A 13,832-nucleotide genomic window follows, 5' to 3' on the forward strand; every position below is an offset into this window, starting at 1 on the left:
GTGATGTGGGTGAGAGGGGGTGTACCTTGGGTTCTGACCTTGGAGCTCCCGATTCAGTCCTGTTTGTACCAACTGTGACTTTAGTGTGTGCTGAACTCAGAGTCACCAAGTAGCAGCTTCAGGGAAAGGAGGAGGTCTGGGGACACAGGGAAGCTGAGGCAGGAAGATCAGGGTTCTGGCCCAGTTTAGCCACCACTAGCCCTGTGATTGCAAACTCAGTTTCTTCATCTGTAAAACGGAACTGATAGTACCTCCTTTTCCAGTTTACTGAACGGTGAGCATGCAGTAAGGCACAAATGTGCAACTGTTTTATTTTTCTCCCATCGACTCTCTCTGCTTGATGACGTCTAATGTCCCTTTTCCATCCACAACTGCATATTTGGTAAACTCCACAACTTTGAGTCACTTTTGGATAACAACTGAAGTTCAGTCCAGTTTAAAATTCCAATCGCCTACTTAATTTACTGCTCCCTCCTCCTCTTCCCCTGTGCTGGGAGGACCCTGCTCCCTCTCCTTTGCGTGCCCCTCTCCTCTGGATGTGGGGCAAGGTGAGGAGGAAAGGGACCAGTGGATCATCCCCACAACTGCCACAGCCCCCTCTTGCTGTCCTTGCTTCTCTGATCCTGACAACCTGTCATCAGTGCCCCTCTGCATGGAATCCCCCAAACACCAGACCACACTTTTGTAAAAGTCTCTTCATTAAACAATCCCAAAGTCACCGATTTGAGTGTGACCCATCTTTCCTCCCTGAGTGATTTTCCTAGAGCTTCCCTCACCTGGCTTGGGAGTGGGAAAGCCCTTGTCCGGCCCCCTCCCCCCCTCCCACTAGGTTGTGAACTCACAGCTGCAGAGATGTCAGGTGTTCTGCTTGTAGAGTCAAGAGTGATGGGTGGGGGACTTCCCTGGTGGCACAGTGGATAAGACTCTGTGCTCCCAATGCAGGGGGCCCAGGTTCGATCCCTGGTCAGGGAACTAGATCCCACATGCATGCCTCAACTTAAGGAGCCCACCTGCCACAACTAAGGAGACAGTGAGCTGCAACTAAGGAGCCCACCTGCCACAACTAAGACCTGGTGCACCTAAATAAATAATAATTGTTTAAAAAGAGTGAAGGGTGGTAGAGAGCTGGGCTAATAAACTCAGAGAAGGTATCTAACCCCAATTGTTTTCAGGTTACTTTAGTAGGTGGGTATTTTACCCCTCTGTGTCCTCAGATTTATGTCCTGGAGCCAAATTCCAAATCAGCAGCCACATGAAAAGTCCTACCTCACTGTGGGATTAAACTGTCAGACCAGCCTTTGTGACCAAAGCAATTGCAAAATGTGGGGGAGGAAATTAAAAGTCGTCACCCAGCCTGTGGTAGTGTGTGTGTGTGTGTTTATGTCTGTGTTTATGTCACACACAGTGGTCACATCTGTGTGTGAGGGAGAAGTCTGAGGGGTAGGGGCTGTCCCGGCAGGTACCACATAGATACCTGGAGACAGAAGGGCCACAGGTGGGTGCCTAGACTGTGGGAGAAAGAGAGGGACCAGGAGGGGCTCCCATGGAGTCAGACTAAAACCAGGAGATAGAAGTAGACAGGGTTGGGGATGACAGGAAGAGATTGGAGTGGGGAGGGGATCCAGCTGCCAGCTCTGTAGACCCCCTTTCCTTCTCTCCCTCGCCATTCTTCCTCCCTTTCCTTCAGTTTCCCTCCCTCCTTACTTCCCATTTCCCTCACCCTTTTGTCCCCTGTCCCCAGAATTCCTGGGAACAAAGGAAATCAAAAGGGGCAGTTCAGAGCTTCAGACATATCCCTTCAATCTGAGTGCTGGCTCAGCTCCCTTGCCGGGCTGTGCTTAGGCTACTGTGGGTCCTTGGTTCATGGATGCTGCCCTGCTGCCCCCTGCTGCCCAGAGCTGGCAGCAGAGGCAGGAATGGGGGCTGGGGTCCAGACTCTCTCCCGTGGAGTGATGAGAAGAAAATGATCCTGCTGGCAGCCAGGTTGTTGGAGAGTGTGAGATAGGGGTAGGACTGAGAATTGAAACTGGGAACACAATTTGCAAAACATACCTGATTTACAAAACAGTTAACAGTGCCTGACCAAGCCGTGATGTCCATCTCAGACTAAGCTCACACTTGAAAACACCCATGTATTTAGACCCACATGTTCCAAGAGAAAACCACAGGCAAACTGTTTTAATAGTAATTCTCCACGAGGGCTCCTGTGTTCTCAACATAAGATCTCTGACTCTTCCAGCAACTTCCTGCTTTGCAAATCCTGACCAATCTCTACCAGAGACCATCCTTTGACTCACTCCAGCCCCACAACCCTATAAGCACCCCTTCCTTAACTCCTCCCTTTGGAGACACCCCAGGGAATCCCCTGATGGGAAGTCTTTGCTGCAGCAAGTGATAAGCCCGACCTTGTTGGCTACAGGTGTGTTCCTGATGGTGGGGGCTGATCAGCATTGAAAAGAGGTTGCTGCCTCTTCCTGGGTGAGAGCAGGTGACGTTTCAGATCTCCATTCCAGCCAACCTGCCCCTGTGGGCTTGCAAGGACTCCCCATCTAGCGCCCTAGAGCCCCTAGCTGATGATCCATGCACTCTGCACCAGCACTGTGGGGTATTTTATTCCCTCAGAGGAGCATGTGTCGGACTGCTGGTTTGGTGAGGGCAAGACTGAGGGGCAGATACAGCTGCTCCATCCTCAGGATGCTGACCCTCTGAGGCCCAATGTCCCAGCTTGGGGTTTCAAAGGCACTGACTTGACCCTCATTTGTTCTGCCAGGAGTGGTCCCCAAGGACAGCTCTATGATGTCCTCTGGCCATAGGTATTACTTTAACCTCCTGCTTACCTTCCAGAGGCCCCAGATGGTGTCCCCCACCTTCACTGGCTGCCAGGAAGACACCCAAACCCTGGGTCTGAGGACACAGCTGAGTGCTGGGGAGTGGGGCTAGAGAGGCCCTCCCAAAGGACTTGCAGATCTGGGGCTGGGCTCTAGGCCTTGAGGACCAGCCTCTCCATCTGGTCTGGGAGCTCTTCTGAAGGGAAGTCAGAATCTTCTCCCTTCTCTGAAGCTGGGGTCTCTGAAAGGGTTTATCCTGCCAACAAGGGTCCTCTCTGTACCTCCCTAACACCCTGGCATCACTTGCATCTTCCCCCCACATCCAGAAATGGAGAGATCACTCCCTCCTAGGCAACCCCTGTCCCTGTGGGAGAGCCCTCCTCACAGGAGCCCTGTCTCCCCAGCTTGGCCTTAGGGGCACACGGCACACCTGCCCTCAGCCCAGGGCAGCCACGGGAAGGTGTCACCATGACCCCGAGTTGGCTCTTCTCCAGGTTGGCACCCCCAGCTCCCTACCTTACCCCCCTCCAGGGCTACCCTGCCCCAGTCCAGGGCCTCCACCCCTACCAGAAGCTCTGCCCTCTGTATGCCCCCAGAAGTCCTTGCCACCTCGAATGGCAGCCTCTACAACAGGACTCCATCCCCTGGGAGGTGTGACTGAGCTCAGCTGCTCCTCCCAGAGTCCCCTGTGACACCACCTGGGAAGAAGTAAGAGTTTACCCACCATCCACGAGATGCCTGTGATTTGGATCCCACCAGCATGGCAGTAAGTAAAATGCATTTGACTCTCAATCATGAGGAAGGGGAGGCCCTTGGGATAGAGTGGGAAGCAAAAATTAAGGGGGGGAGTCTCAGCCAGCCCTCCAGACACCACCCCGCATCCTCACCCCAGACCCACACGCCTTGTCCACAAGCTTTCACTCCACCTAAACCCGGATGCCTTCGTCCACGAGGTACAGAGCACATAAACCTTGAAGACTTACATTTGAATCTTGGCTCTGCCACTCATTAATCAGATGACCTTGGGCACCTCAGTTTCCTCGTCATAAAAAAGAGGGATAATCACATACACTTTACATTCTATTTGCTTGTTTGTTTGTTTATTTATTTATTTATTTATTTTTTGGCTGCATTGGGTCTTCGTTGCTGCGCGTGGGCTTTCTCTAGTTGCAGTGAGCGGGGGCTACTCTTCGTTGTGGTGTGCGGGCTTCTCATTGCGGTGGCTTCTTTTACTGCGGAGCACAGGCTCTAGGCGCACAAGCTTCAGTAGTTGTGGCACGCAGGCTCAGTAGTTGTGGCGCATGGGCTTAGTTGCTCCCAGACCAGGGATCGAACCTGTGTCCCCTGCATTGGCAGGCGGACTCAACCACTGCGCCACCAGGGAAATCCCTTATGTTTTATTTGTATTGTCTGTCTCTTCTTGAAAGCTCTCAGAGGACAGGGGTTTTTGTCTAGTTTTGTCACTGCTTTACCCCAGTGCCGAGAACGGTGCCTAGTGCATAGTAGGTGCACAACAATTACTCACTGAATGAATGAATGAGATTCATAGTGAGGAATAAACAAGATAAACCATGTAACTGTTTTGCAGAACATCTAGTACCAGTGGGTACTCATTATATAATTCCTTTCCTTTGCAAAGCAAGCCAAATTAATTATTTCGTGTAAGTTTCACAAGGGCCCTTTGAGGCAGGAACCTTATTATTATTGATTCATTCGTTATTTATTCAACAAATATTTACCAAGAGCCTACTATGTTGTAGGCATTGTTGTAGGTATTTGGAAATCATCAGTAAATGAAAAAGAAAGATCCTTCCCTTGGAGCTTATAGCCTAGTAGGGTGAGAGAGACAAAAACGAACAGATATCATAAAGTGTAAATTCCGTGCTGTGTTAGGAGGTGACAAGTGCTGTGGGGAAAACAGCAGAGAGGGAAGAGGGATTAGGAGGAGAAGGAGGATGTGATTTTTTTTTAATTTATTTTTATTTATTTTTGTGGGGTTTTTTTTGCGGTACACGGGCCTCTCACTGCCGTGGCCTCTCCCGCTGCGGAGCACAGGCTCCGGATGCGCAGGCGCAGCAGCCATGGCTCACGGGCCCAGCCGCTCCGCGGCACGTGGGATCCTCCCGGATCGGAGCACGAACCCGTGTCCCCTGCATCGGCAGGCGGACTCTCAACCACTGCGCCACCAGGGAAACCCTGATTTTTGTTTTTGTTTTTTGTGTGTGTGTGTGGTAAGCGGGCCTCTCACTGCCATGGCCTCTCCCGCTGCGGAGCACAGGCTCCGGACGCGCAGGCTCAGCGGCCATGGCTCACGGGCCCAGCCGCTCCGCGGCACGAATCTGCGTCCCCTGCATCAGCAGGCGGACTCTCAACCACTGCGCCACCCGGGAAGCCCAGAAACCCTGATTTTTAAGTAGGGTGGTCAGGTGAAGCCTCAGGAGAGGCTAAAAAGAGGGCATTTGAACAGACTTGAAGGAGAGCCTTCCAGCCGGAGGGACCAGTAAGTGCAAAGTTCTGGCTTCCAGAGGAAGGAGGCTGGTGCCCGGGGTGAAGACGGAAGAAGTGGAGGCCAGAGGTCGGTGGAATCTTGCAGGACAGTGAGTGAGGTGGAAAGCCATTGCAGAGATACAGCGTGCCTTACATTTTAGAAGGCTGAATCTGGCTTCAGTGTGGTGAATAAACCACAGTGGGCTGAGGATGGGAGCAGCCAGAGCAGGAAGGAGCCAGTGAAGAAATCCAGGCGAGAGATCATGAAGATTAGGACCAGGTGGAGGCAATGGAGGTGGTGAGAAACGGACGGATGCCAGATGTATTTTGAAGGAAGAGCCAGCAGGATACCTGCCACAACAACAACAACAAAAACCAACCAACCAACAACAAAACAAAACAAAATACGGGGAAAAAATGGCAGAGGAGTAAATATAGGAATGGAAGTAGAAGCCAGGGTCCCATCTCTACACACTGCTACAAAGGTGTAAGTCCCAAATCCCCAAATGATCAGAAGCCATTTGTCTCGAAGGGAAACGGGGAGGAAATCAGAAACAGAGAAGAGACTGGACTACATTTTGCTTTTCTCCACTCTTCTATGCTGAATCCCTCCCCCAAAAGATGCCGAAGTCCTAACACCCAGTACCTCAGAATGTAACCTTTTTGGAGAAAGGATCTTTAAAGAGGCAATTAAGTTAAAATGAGGTCACTGGGGTGGGCCCTAATCTAGTAGGACTGGTGTCCTTACAAGAAGAGGCTATTTGGATACAGACACAACAGAGGGAAGGTGGTATGAAGGCACAGGGAGAAGATGGCCATCTACAAGCCAAGGAGAGAGGCCCTCAGAAGGAACCAGTCCTGCTGTCACCTGGATCTTGGACTTCTAGCCTCCAGAACGGTAAGAAAATTAATTTCTGTTGTTTAAGCCACCCAGTCTGTGGTACTCTGTTACAGCAGCCCTAGCAGACCACTTAGTGTGTATGGTACTCATGAGAATCATCCCATCTTTTATAGTTTGAAAGGGAGGTGCATTTTCTTTGCACATGTCTCCCCATATGGGAATGCCTGGCGGAAACTACTTCTTAGGGCCTGAACTCACCATTTCTGGGTTAACAAGTTGTCACCATGGTGGGGAACCTGGCCCTAATCACTCTAACTGGCCTAAGTTCTTACCTTTACACCCGAATGCTATGTTTCCTCTTCAGCAAATGCTTCATGGATTTCTGTTGCTGTTGACGTTGACTTTTGTATCAAAGAACATCATCTCCTGTGTTGGGTGCGTGACTCAGCTGACTTTCTTTCTCTTCATTACCGTCTCCTAAATACTATGTGTTGACATTAATGGCCTGTGACTGCTTTGTAGCTATTTATAATCCATGATTGTATAAAGCACCACATCTCATCAGATGTGTTCGGTGTTGAGGTTTGGGTTTGTGCAAGCATGTGTGTGTGTGGTGTGTGTGTGTGCATGTATGAGATGGGATCTGCTGGAGCCACTGCCCACACAGGACAGAAGCTTAGGCCAACCTTCTGCAATGTCAATGTCATCAACCATTATCTATATGACAGATTCCTCGTCCTCCAAACACCTTGTACCAGCACCTATGTCAGTGAGGTGGCGGTTTTCATTGAAGTGGGCATTGCTATCACAGTACCTAGTCTTCATTTCTTTTCATTTGCATCCAGTTTGCTCAAGGCAAATGAAAACCATGTGGCACCTGCCTCTTTCACATCAATGCCATTTCTCTTTTCTTTGGCTAGTAGTATTCCTGTATCAAACATTCTCCAGGGTCTATGAACCAGGGTCAGCAAACTGGTGAGTTTTCTATTCCAGTGCGGGGCTCCATGCTGAACTCCCTATTTAAAGCCTGAGGAACAAGAAAAATGCTGGTTAAAATCCAGGAAGAGCAGTGATCACGTAAGGAGATCCAGGTTTTTATTTTATTGGTGTTTTTTCACAGAGGGATGTTGTCCCTATGTCCATTCTATAGATGGAGGATTGTCCGATCTTTCTTCTGAGAGACTCTTTTCATCACTTCCCTCATAGGTAATCTTGGCTTGTGCTTTGCTTTCTCCTCTCCTGCACATCTTGTATACAGATTTGACCAGTGTAGTTGTTTATACACTAGACATTACTGCTTGGAACCCTTTGTCTCCTGCTGTTTTCTAAATCCTGGACATACACCATCAGTCCATAAGCCACCTGGAGAAAAGGTGAACACTGTGGATTGCTTCCCTAAACCCAGAAGTGCCAAATCCTTTGGAAGGGTTCTCTTTCTTGTCAGTTCGGTTACTGAAAGAGGCAGCAGGATTCCAATGAAATGCCTCCCTTCCAACCTGCATAAGCAGCTCAAGGTGGACACAAACCCTCCTGATCTTGCCCTCTTGTTATCCTGCCTTTTGTTCTTCTGGCCTTTCTTGGCCACTTCTGAGAGTGGCAACATCTAAGAGCTTCTGCCAGTCACATCTTCAAGTGGTGGCAAATGGAAGTGTTTCCACATGAACCAAGCTCCCTGGTGAGTAAGGACATTTGCGGCCCTCCTCACACTTCTCTCTCCAGGAAATAAGGGCTTTCTCCTCTGAGATGCAAATTAATCCCCTTATTCTCAAACTTTGGGGAAAAAAATTAACTGGAAAAAACAATTCCGTTGTTTTTTTTATATGACGGTTTTCAATAAGTACAGCATTACTCTGTTAGTATTTTTCTAATCTGGGAATTGCCAGAAGCCAAGGTGAGCGTCGTGTATGTCAATACAATAAACATTAGATAAAGCAGAGAACACACGACAACACTGCCATTTTGGCGCCATTAATGCCAAAACCCTCACTAATGCAGGATGATTAGGGGACTAGATATGTACCCAGGACCTCAGTTATGGTGGAGGGTGGTTGAGAGTATAAACGTTGTGCACAATATTATCTAAAATAGAATAAAATATTCTGAAAAAAACATTTAGTTCTCCCTGCAAACTCTGTCATTTGTCATTTAAAAGCACTGCACATAAAATTAGACAATTCCTTTTTAATTTTACAATGAGGCTTAGTATGGAAAAAATTACCTGAACGCTGACAATAATAACTACAGAAAAGTTATGTGAGTCTACTTAAACTTTGTCTCACCAATAAGTCCATAAGCATCGTTAGGGCAAAGATCACTTCCTAGACCTCCTTCAGTTCTCTGATGCTTCTCCCCTTCTTAGTTCGTATGACTGAAATATGGGGTGTTCATATTTCATGAACATTTCATGGCATTTCAAGAAATGCCAACTGAATTGGAACATCCTCTTCTGTTATTTAAATAAAATTTAAATAAAACAACAGTTAAAGAAAGTTTTTGATTATTTGCTCTGTGGTAGGCACAGTGCTAAGAGTTTTACATACGTTACCTCAGTTAATCTTCAAACCACTCAAGAGGACAGAATTATTTTATCCCCCTTTTTATGAGTCACCAGCACTCTGAGAAGCAAAGGTGTGGCTTTGTTCTGCATTTTCTGTGGTTCCTGTTATCAGGCCCCGGGGCTCCAGTTCCAGTTCCTTTCCTTACAGATTGGGTGACATTGGACAAGACCATTGCCTTCTCTGAGCCTCAGTTTCCTCCTCTAAGAAATGAGAGTAGTCATCTGTTCTAAGTAAGTCTTAAGAAGATTAATATGTTAATTTATGCAAAACTACTTAGAAAAATGGTAAATCCCTATATAAAATTTTGTTTATAAAATTTTTCAATTTTTCTTAATAATGAGACACTATCAAACCCCTTCATTTTTTTTTAACATCTTTATTGGAGTATAATTGCTTTACAATGGTATGTTAGTTTCTGCTTTACAACAAAATGAATCAGTTATATATATACATATGTTCCCATATCTCTTCCCTCTTGCATCTCCCTCCCTCCCACCCTCCCTATCCCACCCCTCCAGGCGATCACAAAGCACCGAGCTGATCTCCCTGTGCTATGCGGCTGCTTCCCACTAGCTATCTACCTTACGTTTGGTAGTGTATATATGTCCATGCCTCTCTCTCGCTTTGTCACAGCTTACCCTTCCCCCTCCCCATATCCTCAAGTCCGTTCTCTAGTAGTTCTGTGTCTTTATTCCTGTCTTACCCCTAGGTTCTTCACGACATTTTTATTTTCTTAAATTCCATATATATGTGTTAGCATACGGTATTTGTCTCTCTCTTTCTGACTTACTTCTCTCTGTATGACAGACTCTAGGTCTATCCACCTCATTACAAATAGCTCACTTTCGTTTCTTTCTATGGCTGAGTAATATTCCATTGTATATATGTGCCACATCTTTATCCATTCATTCGATGATGGACGCTTAGGTTGTTTCCATCTCCGGGCTATTGTAAATAGAGCTGCAATGAAAATTTTGGTACATGACTCTTTTTGAATTATGGTTTTCTCAGGGTATATGCCCAGTAGTGGGATTGCTGGGTCATATGGTAGTTCTATTTGTAGTTTTTTAAGGAACCTCCATACTGTTCTCCACAGTGGCTGTATCAATTTACATTCCCACCAACAGTGCAAGAGGGTTCCGTTTTCTCCACACCCTCTCCAGCATTTATTGTTTCTAGATTTTTTGATGATGGCCATTCTGACTGGTGTGAGATGATATCTCATTGTAGTTTTGATTTGCATTTCTCTAATGATTAATGAAGTTGAGCATTCTTTCATGTGTTTGTTGGCAATCTGTATATCTTCTTTGGAGAAATGTCTATTTAGGTCTTCTGCCCATTTTTGGATTGGGTTGTTTGTTTTATTGTTATTAAGCTGCATGAGCTGCTTATAAATTTTGGAGATTAATCCTTTGTCAGTTGCTTCATTTGCAAATATTTTCTCCCATTCTGAGGGTTGTCTTTTGGTCTTGTTTATGGTTTCCTTTGCTGTGCAAAAGCTTTGAAGTTTCATTAGGTCCCATTTGTTTATTTTTGTTTTTATTTCCATTTCTCTAGGAGGTGGGTCAAAAAGGATCTTGCTGTGATTTATGTCATAGAGTGTCCTGCCTATGTTTTCCTCGAAGAGTTTGATAGTTTCTGGCCTTACATTTAGGTCTTTAATCCATTTTGAGCTTATTTTTGTGTATGGTGTTAGGGAGTGATCTAATCTCATACTTTTACATGTACCTGTCCAGTTTTCCCAGCACCACTTATTGAAGAGGCTGTCCTTTCTCCACTGTACATTCCTGCCTCCTTTATCAAAGATAAGGTGACCATATGTGCGTGGGTTTATCTCTGGGCTTTCTATCCTGTTCCATTGATCTATCTTTCTGTCAAACCCCTTCATTTGCAGCAACTTTTTTTTTCAAGAATGCTTTCTTAGCACACTCCTTTGTGGGTTTGTTTGTTTTGTTTTTAATTTTTTTCTTTTTCTAAAATTTATTTATTTATTTTTTGGCTGCATTGGGTCTCCATTGCAGTGCATGGGCTTCTCATTGCAGTGGCTTCTCTTGTTGCGGAGCACGGGCCCTAGAACGCATGGGCTTCATTGCGGTGCGTGGGATCAGTAGTTGTGTCGCGGGCTCTAGAGGGCAGGCTCGGTAGTTGTGGCGCACCGGCTTAGTTGCTCCGCAGCATGTGGGATCTTCCCGGACCACGGATCGAACCTGTGTCCCCTGCATTGGCAGGCAGATTCTTAACCACTGCGCCACCAGGGAAGTCCCTGCAGCAACTTTATTGAATGTGACATCTTGATTTAAGAAAGTGATATGTTTCTTTATTTAATTTTCAACTAAAGAATGCATTCACTCAGTTCAAACAAAACAAATATTGAAAGGTAAACAGTGAAGAGTCTCATTAACTCTATTAAACAACCACCATTCATGGTTTCTTCATCTTTCCAAATAACTATGCATATACAAGCCCTAAAAGCCGTGTGCTCTTTTTTCTTTCTCTATACACAAAAGGCTACATACTTGTACATATATTTCTAGCTTTCTTCTGCAGATTTCCTGAAAGTCTTTTCACACCAATACACAAAAAGCTTACTAGTTCTGTTCACAGCCATAATTTATTTAACCAGTTCCCTATGAATAACATTTAGGTCATTTCCAATCTTTGAATATTGATTTGTTGATTTTTAAAGAGCTGAAATGAATGAAAACATCAATTCTTTCTTCATTATGGGGTTTAAACTATTTAACAAAACAAGAATGTCTGACTGTACCTCAGATTCAACTAGTCTGATTTAAAAGGGATGGGGGGGCTTCCCTTGTGGCGCAGTGGTTGAGAGTCCGCCTGCCGATGCAGGGGACACGGGTTCGTGCTCCGTTCCGGGAAGATCCCACATGCTGTGGAGCGGCTGGGCCCGTGAGCCATGGCCGCTGAGCCTGCGCATCCGGAGCCTGTGCTCCGCAACGGGAGAGGCCACAACAGTGAGAGGCCCGCGTACCGCAAAAAAAAATAAAAATAAATAAATAAAGTAAAGGGACAGGGACCTGTTGGTACCCAGTGAAAGATTTCCCCCCTGATCTCAGGGTTCAACTCTCATGTAATTTGGCTTCTTGCTCCTCGTATTGATTTTGTTACCCTCTCCGACCCCCTGCAGCAGGCAGTGTTGCAGAGGCCAATGAGGCTCCAGCAGACCTCTGTGGACTATCGCCTCTTTACTACATGCACTGTGTTCCTTTTAACACAAGCTAACTTCTGAATCAGGGGCAGATCTGGTGGGCATGATAGGAAGGAGCCAGACTGAAGTGAGAAAGGCCTCAGTCTTACCTCAGAAGTCCTGAGTTCTAGTTCTGACCAACATTTCCTAGCTGTGTAACCTAAAGCAAGTCATATAGTCTCTCTGAGCCTGTTTCCTCATCTGTAAAATGGGAATAATCAGAGTATCTGTTCAGACTCCATGTACAAATGAAGCATGATAACATATGTAAAGCCCTTAGCACAATGCTGGCTCATAGCACACATGAAAAAAATGGTAGCATGTTTTATTAGTAGAGCTTGGAAGGGTGATCAGGACTCACAAAGAAGAAAGGAAAGGAACAGCATTCCAAGAGGGGGAACAGCACGTACAACTAGCAGAATTTACAAAGTGTGAACCCTCAGAGCCAGCCATGGGAGGAGGCAGAGCAAGGATTGTCGACCCGATTTTGTAGCTGAGGAAACTAAGACCCGGAAAGGGGCAATGACTCACCCCCATCTCCCATCAATGTACATGGAGGCAGGGGAGGAATTCAAAGCCCTGAGGAGCAGCTGCCAGGGCTAAAATTCCTGGGTTATGAATTTGTGGGTTAATACTTGGTTGGGCAGCTGGAATGTGGTAGGAATGTGAAAGGGGGAACTTCCGGAAGTGGTGGCCCTTTTCAGGACATAAGCTGCCCACGGATGCTGGACTGACAGAGCAAACAGGTGCGGCATGGGGCTCCTGGACCTCAGGAAAGGGGTTGGGGGGGTCTTGGGACCATGGTTGGGGCTAAAAGAGAAGCACTGGTCTGGAGAGGAGGCTGCCGGTACATCAAGGCTGGGGGCTGACAGGAGCAAGGGAAGTCTCAGAAGTCTTTGGAAATGTCAGACATAGCTCGTCAACTCTGGGTCTCACTGGACGTCTGCCAGCTGCTAAGGCTTCTGAGGCCACAGGCAGAGGCTGGGAGAGGGGGGAGGAGGAGGGAGAGGAAGAGGAGGAAGCAAGTGTTCTTCCTGACACACTCTAATGCAGGGCTCTTTGACCTCTCCTGGAGCCCGGTAGATGGCGCCTGGCTCCTGGGCCCAGCTCTGAGCCTGCAGCCCTCTCCTTCCTTCTCCCAAACCTGTCTTCCCTCGCCCTCAGTGACACCACACTGCTCTGCCGCACATCTTACTGCTCTGGCTGCTTCTCTTCAGTCTTGTCCCTGGGCATCTCTTCTTCCCTCCTTTAACTGATGGCTCCAGCCCAAACCCTCTTCTCTATCTTCTCTCTTCCATTAAGCAAACTCACTGCCCTATGGCCTAGAAAAACGAACATTAAGTTGGTAAGTTCCCCAAATCTGTGTCTCCAGCCTGCTCTCAACCCCTGGTGATGGGATATTATTTTAATAAAGAGCCACCAATTTTCTCTGACTTGACGTGGGTGCAATGATCAAACCACTTGGCAAAGCTAATCGGAGTAGGCGTTTCCAGGGGCTGGAGCAGAGTCTCCACGGAAATCAGATGAGGCTCTGCATACCATCTGGGGGCAGTGGATGGACCAGGCAAGAAGGCTGAGGACTGGGGAGAGGACGCTGGGGAGAAGTCAGGGCCATCAAGACAACCCCCACTCCCCAACTTCAACACAGATTCCTCTCCTCTGCCCACCTTGGAGAACCAGGCCTCAGCCTGTTGGGAGCAAATGGGCCTCCTCTTCCCCTGTAGCAGATGTTGGAGCAGGTTCCTGATCATGACCCTCAGCGCTCACTATTCCCTATGCCCCGACACCTTCTCACTGACGGTACCTGGGACTCTGCCTGGGAGCTTTCTCTGGCCGTCGGGAGCACAGTTGGCCAGAAGGGCCAGAAAATTTGGGGACCAGCTTTTAACCAGTGACAACTAGAGTTGATA

The 13,832-nt window shown here is 47.3% G+C and overlaps 1 protein-coding gene across 2 annotated transcripts in view; it reads left to right on the forward strand.

Annotated features, from left to right (window-relative positions):
- The first annotated feature begins 1,486 nt into the window (after positions 1 to 1,486).
- Positions 1,487 to 13,832, forward strand: part of P2RY6 (pyrimidinergic receptor P2Y6) — a 59,126-nt gene continuing 46,780 nt past the window's right edge. Inside the window, exon 1 of one of the 2 annotated variants that reach the window (XM_067750271.1) lies at positions 1,487 to 6,213. The gene's annotated coding sequence lies outside the window, so the exon portion shown is untranslated. Of the gene's footprint in view, positions 6,214 to 12,466; positions 12,669 to 13,832 lie in introns of those variants that run through there. The other variant, XM_067750272.1, reaches the window with a different exon arrangement.

The sequence above is a fragment of the Pseudorca crassidens genome, chromosome 9, assembly GCF_039906515.1.
Source record: "Pseudorca crassidens isolate mPseCra1 chromosome 9, mPseCra1.hap1, whole genome shotgun sequence".
NCBI lineage: Eukaryota > Metazoa > Chordata > Mammalia > Artiodactyla > Delphinidae > Pseudorca > Pseudorca crassidens.